Source organism: Rhinatrema bivittatum, chromosome 8 (genome assembly GCF_901001135.1).
Source record: "Rhinatrema bivittatum chromosome 8, aRhiBiv1.1, whole genome shotgun sequence".
NCBI lineage: Eukaryota > Metazoa > Chordata > Amphibia > Gymnophiona > Rhinatrematidae > Rhinatrema > Rhinatrema bivittatum.
In genome coordinates, this window is record NC_042622.1 from 269,429,589 (window position 1) to 269,443,557 (window position 13,969).

General features: G+C 47.7%; 1 pseudogene; it reads left to right on the forward strand.

The window, feature by feature from the left end:
* The first annotated feature begins 1,898 nt into the window (after positions 1-1,898).
* On the forward strand, positions 1,899-3,134 carry LOC115096354 (annotated as a pseudogene).
* The last annotated feature ends 10,835 nt before the right edge of the window (positions 3,135-13,969 follow it).

Genomic DNA, 13,969 nt, shown 5'->3' on the forward strand with positions numbered 1-13,969 from the left:
GAGGCCAGGTGAACCCTCCAGGTGGGTTCATCTTTAATTATAGGCCACCTTTCCCTTAACAGCTCAAGGCAGAGAAGGCAACATCAAAAGCATCTGGGAGGCCCAGAAGATGACAGACCTACTCCTGGAGAGACACTGAATGAAAGGGGAGGGAAGCTGGGCAAGAGACGTCAGGAGAAAGAGGGCACTGGGGATGGCAGTGGGAAAAGACTGGGGGGTGCAATGAGCCCCACAGCTTAAAACTGCCATCTCCGCTCCCCCCCCGTCTCTCATGCTGGCCACCTCCCAACTCCCAGTCAATACTTTATTCTCCCTCCCGGCAGAAGCACAGGGTACAGCGAGGGCCATGTGCTCCTAAGTCCCCCGAGGGGACACCTCCCTGGGTCCTCGAGTCCACCACAGAGGACGGGACCCCCGAACTGCAGAGCGAATCAGGTCACCCAAGTGTCCATCAACGAAAGCATTCCTGGTCCTCCAGCACGAACAGCAGGCGTGAAGACGGAGGAAACGGCAAAGTATTGCCCTGTCAGGATGCACTGCGCCTTGCATTAAATAAAACCGTACCCCAATTCTATACCACATTTCAATATAAACGCACGCAATTATTTAACATGTTAAAGCAATGCATGAAATGAAAAGTGCTTTTATCATTCTCATCTCATACTTTTCCTCTTCTCTGACCTCGTCTATCTTCCGACTCCCTTCCATTCACATGGGCCCGACGTACAAAAGGATTTCTCTCCTGTTTTGGAGACAATTTTGAACAGCAACGTGCACGCACTTTTATCCCACGTAAATTGCCGCCAGTTTTCAAAGACAAAACCACCTGCACCTGTATTAGCGGGGAAGTTAAAAGGTCCCCATCCCTGAGGGAAGATGGAGAGAAGAGAGCCTGGATTAATGGCACCTGACTCACAGCCTATCTTGGCTTCACTTTGGTTACTGTTTCCAACTGGGCTGCGGAGGCAATCGGGAGACAAACCGACGGCCCCTACCCGGTGAGCCGGGATCGATCCCACCTGCAGGAGAGCAGGCCGACACCGGCGGCTCACCCGTAGACCGTCGGTTTTATGGTTATCTGAGCCTAGCCTCCGGCTGCAAGTCTGCCGCTTTATAGTGGAGGCTCAGCCTCGTGGACTTAGATCCTGGGGAGCTGAAAACGCCGGGCCTATTGCAAAATGCAAAGCCATGGGGCAAAAAGAGGGCAGAATAAACGTGCGCTAGCCCCCTGACCCCTCGCGGAGCGGTGGTGTACTACAGTGATCCCCCAACCCTGTCCTGGGAGGGGCCCACCAGCCGGTCGGGTTTTCAGGATACCCACAATGAATATGCATGAGAGAAAATTTGCATGCTATGGAGGCAGTGCATGCAAATTCTCTCTCATGCATATTCATTGTGGGTATCCTGAAAACCCGACTGGCTGGTGGGCCCCCCCCAGGACAGGGTTGGGGGACCACTGGTGTACTATACAGTAACGTTGTACCATTAGTTCAAAATCGTACCCGTGATCTTTTCATTTGCTGGGGAGTGTGTGTGGGAAGAGGATATGGGAGGGTACTTTTTTCCCACACCTCACCTGCATCTTTTTTTTTTTTTTTTAAATTAGAAAATGGATCATTAAAGTGGGAAGCAGCTGTATAACGTGCTAGCATGTGGTAAGTAGGCTGGGATTTATATGTTGTTTTCGCGCTCTCGGACTCGGGTGGCCGTTGGAGGGGGGAGGTGAATGGCCTGGTTTTCCCTGCACCGATCTGCGGCTGGCAGCAGCTGCCTGAGCTGCTGCCAGCCGGCTGTCCTGCCATCTTGCGGTTCCAGAGCAGCCACGGAACCCCCGGCTGTATGACACTCGGGCTCTAGAACGTTTCCCACCCTAACACTCCACTCTGCAGGAGCTCGCACACAATCAATCCTTCCCCAGCTTTTCCAAAGGCGTCTTCTCCCCAGGTCTGTGAAACATGCTTAACCCCAAAGCCCTCGATACCCCAGCTGTCATTTTTGACAACGGATCCGGGCTGTGTAAAGCCGGCATTGCCGGAGAGAAGATTCCAAGGGTCATCATTCCCACAATAGTTGGGCGGGTGAGAGCCACAGCGGTCATGTTGGGAGCTGGTCACAAGGGCTATTACATTGGGGACGAAGCTCAGTCCAAACGGGGGATCTTGTCCCTGAACTATCCCATGGAGCACGGAATTGTAACATCTTGGGAGGACATGGAGAAGGTCTGGAGGCACCTGTACCAGCAAGAGTTGAGGCTGAAACCTCACAAGAGGCCAGTGATGCTGACAGAAGCCCCACTGAACCCCCATGCTAATCGGGAGAAGATGGCAGAAATTATGTTTGAGGTCTTCAATGTGCCGGCCATGTTCGTAGCTCTGCAAGCCATTCTCTCTCTCTATGCCTTGGGGAAGACGACGGGCATTGTCCTGGACAGTGGCGATGGCGTGACCCACACAGTTCCTATTTATGAAGGCCACTGCTTGCCGCAGGGGGTCTGCCGGATGAACTTTGCTGGCAGGGACGTTACAAAGTATTTCGCCATGCTTCTCATGGAAAGCGGCTATTATTTTGTGAGCACAGCCGAGAGAGAGGTCGTGAAAGACATCAAGGAGAAACTCTGCTATATCGCGATGGACCAAAGCCTGGAGAACATGACGTCGCCCAGGGAGCTCTTGCAGGAGTACATCCTGCCCGATGGGAATGTCATCAAGATTGGAAATCAGCTCTTCAGGGCTCCCGAGGCCCTGTTCACCCCGATCAATGCTGGCAATACAGCCATGGGGATCCACCAAATGATCCTGGAGAGCGTCCGAAAATGCGACATGGACATCCACAAGTATCTCTTTGGGAACATGGTGCTGGCAGGCGGTTCCACGCTCTTCCGTGGCCTTGACAAAAGAGTCCTGAAAGAACTGCAGCTCCTGGCCCCTCGGGGAGTAACCCTGAAGGTAAGGGCCCCCCCCCGAGAGAATATTTTCTGGCTGGATCGGGGCTTCTATCCTCTCCTCCTTGCCCACCTTCAAGCCAATGTGGGTTACCATCAGCGAATACAAAGAGTATGGACCAGCTGCGATCCACCGGAAGTGTTTCTGAGGCACAATAATCTGTAACACTGCTACTCTCCCCCTACCTCAAATATTTTGGTTATAAATAAATATGAATGCAAATGAAATCTGTCTCAGACAATAAGACTGTGAGGTTTCCGATCGTTACCTAATAAAACCCCATAATAAGATATTGATAATTATGGGTATGCCAAACAGAATTGGAACAAAATGGCCACATTTGGGGGGGGGGGAAAAAAAAGGATGAACCTTCACAAACCTTCTGCAGGAAATCTAATGACAAAATTGTGACAGCAGAGGCAAAACGTGGGGGGGGATTTGTTCTTTTAACTGTATTTAAAAACTCTCCCTTAACAGAAATTGGCAAAATACTGCAGGACTGGCCAGTTTTTTTTACCATTTTACACCTTCTGCACAGAAATGTTCCATTTCTGGTTTGCAGCAAACGATTTACCCAGCATCAGTGTCATAATCAGGACTGGAAGTGAGACAGAGATTAAAAAAAACCCAAAATATGAGTTGTCCAAAGCCACACACAGAGAGTCCGTGGAAAAGCTGGCATGTAACTCGCGAGCAGAGCAGAAAGTCTGCATTCAAGGACCCTGCTCGGGCTCTCTGGGAGAGCTCCCAGGCTTCCCAGGCAGTGGCTGCTCTAGTTGTGCCTCCAGGGCCGCTTCTGCCCTCTAGTGGCGTCTGAGTGAATAGCACAAGCTGCAAAGGAAGCAAGAAGGCACTTTTTTTTTTTGCCTGCGCTGGTGCTGCTTCTGTTTGCCCTGGAATCTCCCACCGAGAACCATTTAAAGTGGCGACCGGGTAAGTATCGGAGGACAGACAGACAATGCTGCTACTGAAATTTGAGGGATGAGTGCAAGAGGAGTGGGGGACTGTCACGGGGTCAGCCTGACGGGACGGAGGCCCCAGGGTGAGTGGGAAAGCAGGTTAGGGTTGTCACAGCGTCACAGAGTTTGGACACAAGTCAACTGAACAGCAGAATCAGGATTACAATTCATTAAACTGTATAAACCTCACTTGTCGCAAAGAAGTTCAAGGGGTTAGCAATTCGACATACATAATAAAATCTAGTAAACATCTACGAACAGACAAGATAAGAAACAATAGCTAAACAAACCATATCTGCAGCAGAGCAGGTGTTAAAGCAAACCATCTAGGGCTCTTATTAAATAGGAATGTTTTTAAGGCTTTCTTGAAGGGCTGCTCACACTCCAGGGGTCTGATGAAATCGGGTAGAGAGTTCCAGAAAATGGGGCGCACAGCTGAGAGTGCCCTATCCCTAGTAATATTGAGCTGTGCTGGTTTAAGTGCGGGACCTTCCAAAAGGATTCTGTCACTCAGCTCTCAGGGAGAGCGAAGGCTTGTACGCCCAGAGGACCGGCTTCACCCAGCAGTCAGAGCCGCCATGGGTTAATTTAAAAATGATGGAAGGGAGCTTATATAGAATATGGACATTTCATAGAGAGCCAGAGAAGTTCGTATAGCGTAGGAGTTATACGCTCTCACATCTGGACAGCTGTCAAAATACGAGCAGCTGTGTCTTGCACAAGCTGAAGGTCACCCCACGTACAAGGAGTTACAGTAATCCAGTCCAAGCAAAATAAGGGCTTGAAGGACCGTACGGAGGCCCAGTGCTTCTGATAGCGAGCGCGGTTTTCAAACCAGGCCCTGCCACGGATGTGAGCTCTTGGGCTGGGGCACGGTTGGAGTAACCTAGCAGACAAAACCTGCTAGGCCCATGCCGTCGGCTGGTGGACTCGCTTTTACCGGGACCAGGCCTGGAGCCTCACCTATACTAGCCCCCTGCAGGTTCAGGGGCCGGCACATCCCGTGAGGAGCAGTGAAGGTCAGGATATGGCCAAGGTCAGGGCTGGCAGCCAATAGGCAGGGGGAGTCCAGGTCCAGGCCAAGATCAGGGCAGGTGGCGAGACTCATTGTCCGGGTCCAGGCGGAGGACCAAAGGAGTAGTGGGTGTCTGGATCAGACGTCAGTAGCAGGCAACAGGCAGGAGAGCAGTCATGTCCAAAGCACCAGGGTCAGTAGCAGGTGGCATGCAAGGGAAAGTCGGAATCCGTAGCAGAGGTCAGAGCCAGGAATCAGGCCAAAACAGACAGGGCAAGGCAGGGTGGACAGGGAAAGGCCACAGAGAGGCAAGATAAGGCAGAAACAAGACAAGAAGGCACAGCAGAGCAACAAGGCGAGGCAGGAAAATGAGTCACAGAGAGGTGGCAACACACACTGCAGTCAAGAGGACCCATTACTGAGGCACCAGCTGGGAGCACAGCCTGGGTTTAAATACCAAGCCAATGCAGACATCATCAAGGAGCAATGCTGCAGGTTTCCTGCCATGGAGCCATTAAGAGTTTATTTCTTTAGATTTATATTCTGCTTTTTGTACTTTTTTTCAGCGCTTCAAAGTGGATTACATTCAGGTACTGTAGGTATTTTCCCTGTCCCCAGAGGGATTACAATCTAAGTTTGTACCTGAGGCAATGGAGGGTAAAGTGACTTGTCCAAGGTCACAAGCAGCGACAGTAGGACTCGAACCCTGGTCTCCTGGTTCATAGCCACTGCTCTAACCCCTAGGCTACTCCTCCACTCCTAAGTTGATGTGTGCCCTGCACATGCACCTAACGAGAGTCTTGGGGAAGGTGGCATGGCGGCATCCTTACTGCTGCAAGGCCCATGGTGTTGGAAGGTTAAGCGCGGCCGGTCGTGAAAAAAGTGGATTTGATCGCAGCTTTAATTTAAGGTTCAAGGGATAGCCTTGAAGTTAACAGTGCCTCCAAGGCAGCATGCTTGCCAGTTCACTGAAATGCTGTAATTGCAGAACTGAAAAGAAGTAGGAACGTTGAGGAGAGGGAACCTATAAAGGATAATGATCTCAGTCTTACGGATGTTTAGTAAGAGTTTGTTTTGAAAAATCCATTGATTAACTCAATATAGACATAAGAAGGTCAATATTCAAAGCCATTTAAAAGGACAACTCACAAGTTATCCATCTCATTCATACGTTATCCATCTAACTCCATGACATTCAAGTTATCCATTTAAATGTTTAATTTTGACTACTAACCTCAAAGATATGTATTTGAAATTATGAGACCAGGAGGAGATTCATAAGGTATAAAGAACTGAATGTCATCAACGTAAATACGTTAATTCACATCGAGACAAGAGAATATTTTGTACATAAGGGTAAGATAGATGTTAAATAGGATTTCAGATGATAAAGACCTCTGAGGTACACCAGTTGTTACAGCATTCTAGGATAAGCGGAAATTCCCCAATCAGATTTCCAGAGTCTGATGGGATAGAAAATATTCAAACCAACTGAAGATCACGTCAGCAATGACCAAAGATTTTAACCAGGAGAGTAAGATATTATGATTAATATTGTCGAAAGTGGCAGAGATGTCCAACAGAACAAAGCATATTCAATGCCGCTATCAAAACCTCAGAAGGAAGTGCCAAAATTAGACAAGAATAAAGTCTCAGTACTATGTAACTTTCTAAAGCCAAATTGGAATCTGCCAATTACAGCATGTCTTTCAACAAAAGCGGATAATTGAGTGTGAACAATTGCCTCAATTATCTTTGCCAATCAGGGTAAAGAAGAAATTGGCCAAATCAGAGGCTTTCTTAAAAGTGGGAGAACTAAAGCTTGTTTAAGCAAGTATGAAAGACTACTGGAGAAGAATGATAGATTAACAATATCAGCGAATGAATTGCTTATGTCTTCTCTCATTGATTCGATCAATGTGGTGGGGCACAGATTCAAGGGGCATGTGGAGGAGCTCCTTTTGGCCAAAGCAAGGCCAACTTCCTCTTTCGTGACAAAAGTATCCCAAACTGTATCAATGTGAGGGACTGTGGTAGGTAACGATACAGTATTAGAACCAAATTTGCAGCAGATATCCACAACCTTTTTGGAGAAAAAAAACTCTAAAATGTTGACACCTGGACTGACTGTTCTCGGAGCCCGAGTTCCGTTTGTTGGATTTAGATGTTACAAACGACAAAACAGGGAATCAATAATTCTTATGCCAAACTCTGATGTCCGGTACATCGGTGACAGACAGTTAGAAGGTAAAGAGACGCTGCAAACAACTCTCTGGCCCCTGATGCAGACGCTAAGCAACGAAACACTGCCAGCCACGAGTCTCAACTATTGTAGAAGCAAGCTTTGATTACAAGCACAATGTTAAACAAGATAAGTGTTAGAAGTTTCAATGATTTTAAACGATCAGTTTCACATGGGGAGAGTTGCTTGATTTGAACGTCCGCCTAACAAGGAATAAATAAGATTTTTCAATTAGATTTTATTTGCATAAAGATTAAATTGAATAATGATTTTAAAAGGCTTATAAGAACATAAGAACATAAGAAAATGCCATACTGGGTCAGACCAAGGGTCCATCAAGCCCAGCATCCTGTTTCCAACAGTGGCCAATCCAGGCCATAAGAACCTGGCAAGTACCAAATAAATACAGCACCTATTCACAATTTGAGTCATAACCTAAGAGTGGGTATCACAGCAGAAGAGTGCTGGACATCAGAGTTTGGCATAAGAATTATTGATTCCTCGTTTTGAAGTTTGTATTTATGATATAGGGGGACTCATTAAAGAGGCTTGGATTTATTGTAGTTCATACTAGGACTCAGAAGAGTTGTTTCCAACGGAATGAATTCTTTGGGTGAAAAACTGCTTTTTAGTGTTAATTTCTTTCCGATGAACCGCAGGTTTTTGATAGTATGCGGTTTTGGTGCTAGAAGAAGGATTTTTACGCCAATGCTATTCACATTGCTGTAATTCCTGTTTAAGTATTCCCAAGGCCATTGTGTACTGTGGTGCAGATTTGGATCTTTTAAAGAAAAAAGTTTTCTTAGGTGCAATTAAATCAAGAGTACTTGTAACAATGGGCTTCCAGCAGAGTCAATGTCACTCCTAGATATTTTGGTCAAACAAGGACGAAGTTCTTCCTTAAGACACTCAATATCAATGTAGCCTCTCTTGTTGACCTGATAATAAGAGTCTCATAAAGCACATTTCCCTTCCTTGAAATTACAGACAATAAATAAGAGAAAATGATGACCATGAGATTTCCTGGTGCTTGACTTGAACTGAGTCTTTGAGAAAATAATTGTGATTCAAGAAAAGCAAGTCAAGGATATGACCCTGTTTATGTGTGGGAATATACATTGCTCCCATCCCATGGCCAGACACAGATAAAAGAAAAGTATCAGTAATAGCTGAAAGAGGAATTCAATCCACATAAACGTTAAAGTCACTGAATACTAAGGTATGGGATAGGTCCAAATTCAGAGATGCTAAGATTTCGACTAGATATGTTAGTAGATAAACATCCAAGACAGTATACAAGGCAGAAGTTAGCCACTGTGGAAGACACAATCATCTTGACTGGAAGAATAAACTCTAAACTGATCTGTACTGGTTTAAAACATGCTTTAATAATTACCATCAGGCCGCCACCAGGATGATTAGGATGTGGTTGAGAGAATCCACAGTACCTGGGTGGACTAATCTGATTTAATGAAACCTATCTGTGCCTAACAACCAAGTCAGGTCAGACAAAAGAGTCAGGGGATTTGATAGACAGAAGTTCATAAACCACAGGGACTTTCCTCCTGACAGTTTGTACACTGAGTAAAATTAAAGATAAAGCAGACGTAGTAAAGAGCTCTGGTGGGAGTAGTACGCACAGTAATTAATGAAGAGAAATTCCTAGCATGGGGCTTCTGGCGGACATAAGCTAGCTCATCATAATGGCTAAGTCCCGATGCAGTTGGCATGGAAGCCATGAATAATAAACATAAAGGTGTCACAAACCTGTATCCAACACGAAAAAAAGGTCCTTGATGACGACTGAGGCCGAGATGTTCAGAGCGAAGGCAAGCACGACGATCCCAACACTCGGTGCACATGGGGTGCAATGAGACATTCTGCACACGAGGGGGCGCAGAATGTCCCCTGTGCTCTTTGTGGATCATGGGAGATACTCAGAAGCCGATATTCCAAAAAAAGCTGAGCACCTAAATTTAGGCTTATAAGTCAGGGACCTATTTTCAGTCAAACTTAGGCCCTAAGTTTTCAGCTGTAAATTGCCCTAAATTTAGGACCCTGAATCGTAGCTCCCTAAACTTAGGCCTTCTATTCATTAGGTGCCTGGTGCTGAAAATCAGTGTTAAGCACTTATTAATTAATTAATTCCTTCATTCAAATTTAGATTCTGCCTCGCCCCATAGGCCCAAAGCAGGATTAGAGAAGATAAAATATGATAATATGTACACCTGGGCCCCTCGTCCTTTCCCTTAATAGCTAACTCCATTGTTTCTTATCTGAAAACCCTCTCATCTCCCAAATCATTCTCCACCTCCCCTCCCTCCTCTTCCATCATCTTCCTCCTCTCCTGCCTCAACTTACAACTTTCCCATCCTTCTCTCCGCCTTCTGCTCTCCTCTCCTGCGCCTTCTGCTCTCCTCTCCTGCCTCCACTATCATCCTCTTCCTCCCCCTCCAATCCCCATCTTCCATCCTTCCTTTCGTCTCCCTCCTCTTCCCACCCAGCCCTCACCTGCCATCCTTCCCTTCCCCGGCCCTCACCTTACATCTTTCCACCCCTCTCCCCACCTTTTAACACCCCTCGCCTTCCCTCCCCCAACAGCGGTCAGACGGGGAAAGCGAGCTGCCAGCCGGAGCTCGTGGCCTCCTCTCTCTCCTGTGCAGACCAGGTTTTGGGATGGGAGGGGAGCTGGGTCGCCACAGCTAATCTGTGGCCACGCGGGAGCAGAGCGTGGCAGGAATGGCAAAGGTTGCCAGGACAAATCCTTTTGAATGCTGACCTCTAAATGACCTGTTCTGTGCACGCACATGTCCCGGGATCGCCCCCTGGCAGAATGAGGTTAGGACACGGCACTCTCCGCGCGATTTCCCTGCGTGACAAGAGGCCACGTTTCAGCAGGCCACGGACTCTCTGCTTTTGATGTATTTTTTTGAAAGTTTCATTAGCAGTGGGCTTCTCAAATCCTTTTAGGGCCCGCCACATTTTCCTTCTGCAGAACCTGGGAACCCGTTTTCCTCACCTGGGCAAGATTTCCACATTTTTTTTTTTAAATGATGTCTTTTTGTCTCTCAACTAAGTCTCCTTTTATGCTGAAATTAAACTATCCTGGCTTATTTTTCTTAGGACTCTCGGTGTCTTTCTTTTTTCTTTGTAGGATGGTACACTTTTAATATGGTGGTGCGGAGGTGAGGGGTGAAGCTTCTTAGGGATCTACAGTACAAGCATTTTCAAAAATCAACAACGAGTCAAAGGAGAATCTTTTGGGGGAGAAAGATACTTTCTTTTAAGGCAAGAACCCAGGTTGGGTTAGACAAACCCACTACAGACTGAGGCCAAAAATCATAGCCCTCGTGTGTTATAAGCAGTAGCACTGAGCCAACTTCAAAGCCTGAATGTTTACTTCCTTGGACATTTTAAATCGCTGCAAGCATGCTTTCATAATTTCAGACACTGCTTTCCTGGCTGCATTCATTCATCCCTTTTTAAATAAGGTTCTGCTTTTTGTGTCATTTCCTTCTTCACACAATTAACTGTTTTTTGCGGTGTATGTTTTGGCTGTTTTTCTTTCTGCAAGGATATTGAATTGGCTTACATTACGCTCGCTGTTACAAAGGGGGCTCATCCATACCTGCATTTTTAACCAGGCCCCGGGTAGTACTTGGGGCTATTTTGCTTCTTGTGAGTTGCAGTAGTAGATACGCCAAAAAGCAGTCTCTTACATGCATACCTGGGAGCTGTCGATTTCCAGTCACCCCCAGATTTTCATTGATTTGCTGGGGCAGCTCAGGTAGTATGAATACAAACTTTCTCCTCTTTCATATACACACACTCTAACCCACTCACATGTTTACTCTCTCTCTCTCTCACACACACACACACACACACACACACACTCTAACCCACGCACATGTTTACTCTCTCTCTCACACACACACACACACTCTAACCCACTCACATGTTTACTCTCTCTCTCTCTCACACACACACACACACACACACTCTAACCCACTCACATGTTTACTCTCTCTCTCTCTCTCTCACACACACACACACTCTAATCCACTCACATGTTTACTCTCTCTCTCTCTCACACACACACACACACACACACTCTAACCCATTCACATGTTTACTCTCTCTCTCTCTCTCACACACACACACTCTAACCCACTCACATGTTTACTCTCTCTCTCTCTCTCTCACACACACACACACACTCTAACACACTCACATGTTTACTCTCTCTCTCTCACACACACACACACACACTCTAACACACTCACATGTTTACTATCTCTATCACACACACACACACACACTCACTCATTCTCTCTCTCCTCCTCGAGGGCCCCCCTCAGCCAATGGGATGACTCCTTTTACCAGCCATAGCCATATCCTGCTCTTCCTCCACAGGGAGATGGAATGTACCCCTGCTTCCTGCCCACGTGAGCCAATCGGAGGTCACCTCCTTGTGGCCCGCCCATGCGGACTAATCAGACACTGCCTCCCTTCGCGAGCCAATCTGACACCTCCTCCTCTTTTCTTGCCTGCATGGGCCAATGGGACTCTTCTTCCTCCCCTTTTCCTACCGCGGGGGACCAATCTGATGCCTCCCCCCTTTCTTATTCAGCCCGCACAGATTGCTTTGTCAGCAGGGCCCAGAGACTTGGCAATCCCTTTAGAACGCCTACAGAAGGAATTGCCCCGTTCAGGCTTTATCATTTCGCCTGTAAAATACCGATGGGGAGAGAGGTTGGGCAGGATGTGAGGATGGGGAGAGAGGTTGGGCAGGATGTGAGGATGGGGAGAGAGGCTGGGCAGGATGTGAGGATGGGGAGAGAGGCTGGGCAGGGAGAGTGGTTGGGCAGGGTGTGAGGATGGGGAGAGAGGTTGGGCAGGGTGTGAGGATGCGGAGAGAGGCTGGGGAGAGAGGATGGGGAGAGAGGCTGGGCATGGTGTGAGGATGGGGAGAGGCTGTGCAGAGTGAGGGAGTGGGGAGGAGAGAGAGGCTGGACAGAGCGTGGCAGTAGGGGAGAAACGTGATAGCAGAACAAGACCGTACAGTCCATCGAGTCTGCCCATCTGCCCAGAGATAGAGGCTGGACAGCAGGTAGGACTGCTGGGGATAGAAAGAGACGGGGCAGAGTATAGAGAGAGAGAGAGCGAAAGAGACGGGGCAGTGTGTGGGGGTTTGGGGAGACAGAGGAACAGAGGAACTGAGCAGAGTGTTCAGAGAGATTTGGGGGGCAGGGGAGGGACAGGCTGAGCAGAGTGTGGAGAGAGCGCGAATGGAAAGTTGGGCAGAGAGGCCGGATAGTGTGTGGGGAGAGACAGACAAACCGGTGGAGATGTGGTGGGAGAGAGCCACAGAGTTGGCCCCTTGGTGGGAGGGCGGGCGCAAAATGGAAAATTCAACATAACTCTCTCTTATGGCTATTGAGAGGGACAGGCTCAAGAAAAGAGGATGTTGCACTCGGGTACTGATACGCAGACATAAGGGGAAAAGCACACGACTGCTTCTATGGCCAAGTCCTAAAGGAAGGGAAGAAAGCCTGCATGGGGATAACTTGCTGGTGCGGCGGTTACTGCCCTTAACCAATAAGCCTTGATACTTTGGATGCAACTCCAATATTGCTCTCTGCTTCAATGGCAGGGGAAAAGGGGAATTGGATTTAGAAAGAACCAACAAGGGCCCTGACTTTTATGGTATAGGGAACTGATAAGCATGGGGGGAACCTGCATGGAGCAGCAGTTACTGCCCTTAGCAGAAGGCATGGGATTACTACCCTTAACCAATAAGCCTTGATGCTTCTGATGCAACTCCAATATCGCTCTCTGCTTCAAAGGAGGGGGTGGGAGGTTGAGTGAAAGAGGAATTTAGATTCAGGGACAACAACACGAGCCCTGACTTTTTTACAGTCTGGGTACTGATGCACAGACATTAAGGAAAAAAAAAACCCAGAACTGCTTCTATGGCCAAGTCCATAAGCAAAGCACGTTAAGCAGCACTGACTGATACATGGGGCTAACCTGCATGGCGTGGCAGATTCTACCTTGGGAAACTTGCTGGATGGACCATTTGTCCTTTTCTGCCATCATTTCTATGTTTCTATGGGTAATATTGACCCTGCTTATAGCACTCCATGAAGTTAGCAAGAGGCTCATTTAAAACAAATGGAATTCATTGCCAGAGGATGTGGTTACAGCAGTTAGTCTAACTGGGTTTAAAAAAGGTTTGGATAAGTCCCTAAACTGCTATCATGGTAATTAATAAGCAATAGTAGCTTGTGATTTATCTAATGTTTGGGTACTTGCCAGGTTCTTGTGGCCTGGATTGGCCTCTGTTGGAAACAGGATGCTGGGCTTGATGGACCCTGGGTCTGACCCAGTATGGCATGTTCTTATGTTCTTATGTTATGGTCTTATCATTAGCCTATGCAAGAACTTGGAGACTGAACGCTGGTGCTCTCAAAGGGGCAATTTGTAGCAGCGATACCACAGTTCTTACAGGATGGCCTGGGTAAGGTTTTGGTGGTTAAGTTCTCCGAGCGTCCAGGTGGCAGGCAATCACATGCTACAGGGGATTGATCAGGGGCTCCTCCGTTGCCTCACTCCCGGAGCACCGCGCACACCGGCAGCTCCAGCACAGGACCTGAAGCTGGTACGAAAGGCGCTGACTAAAGCCCCCCTACGAGCCTCTCAGCGATATCCAGTTAAGGGATCTCCCCTGGAAGGCGGCCTTCCTGGTAGCGATATACTCGAGCAAGAAGAATAGCGGAGATTCAGGCCCTGTCAATGCCGAGAACCATAG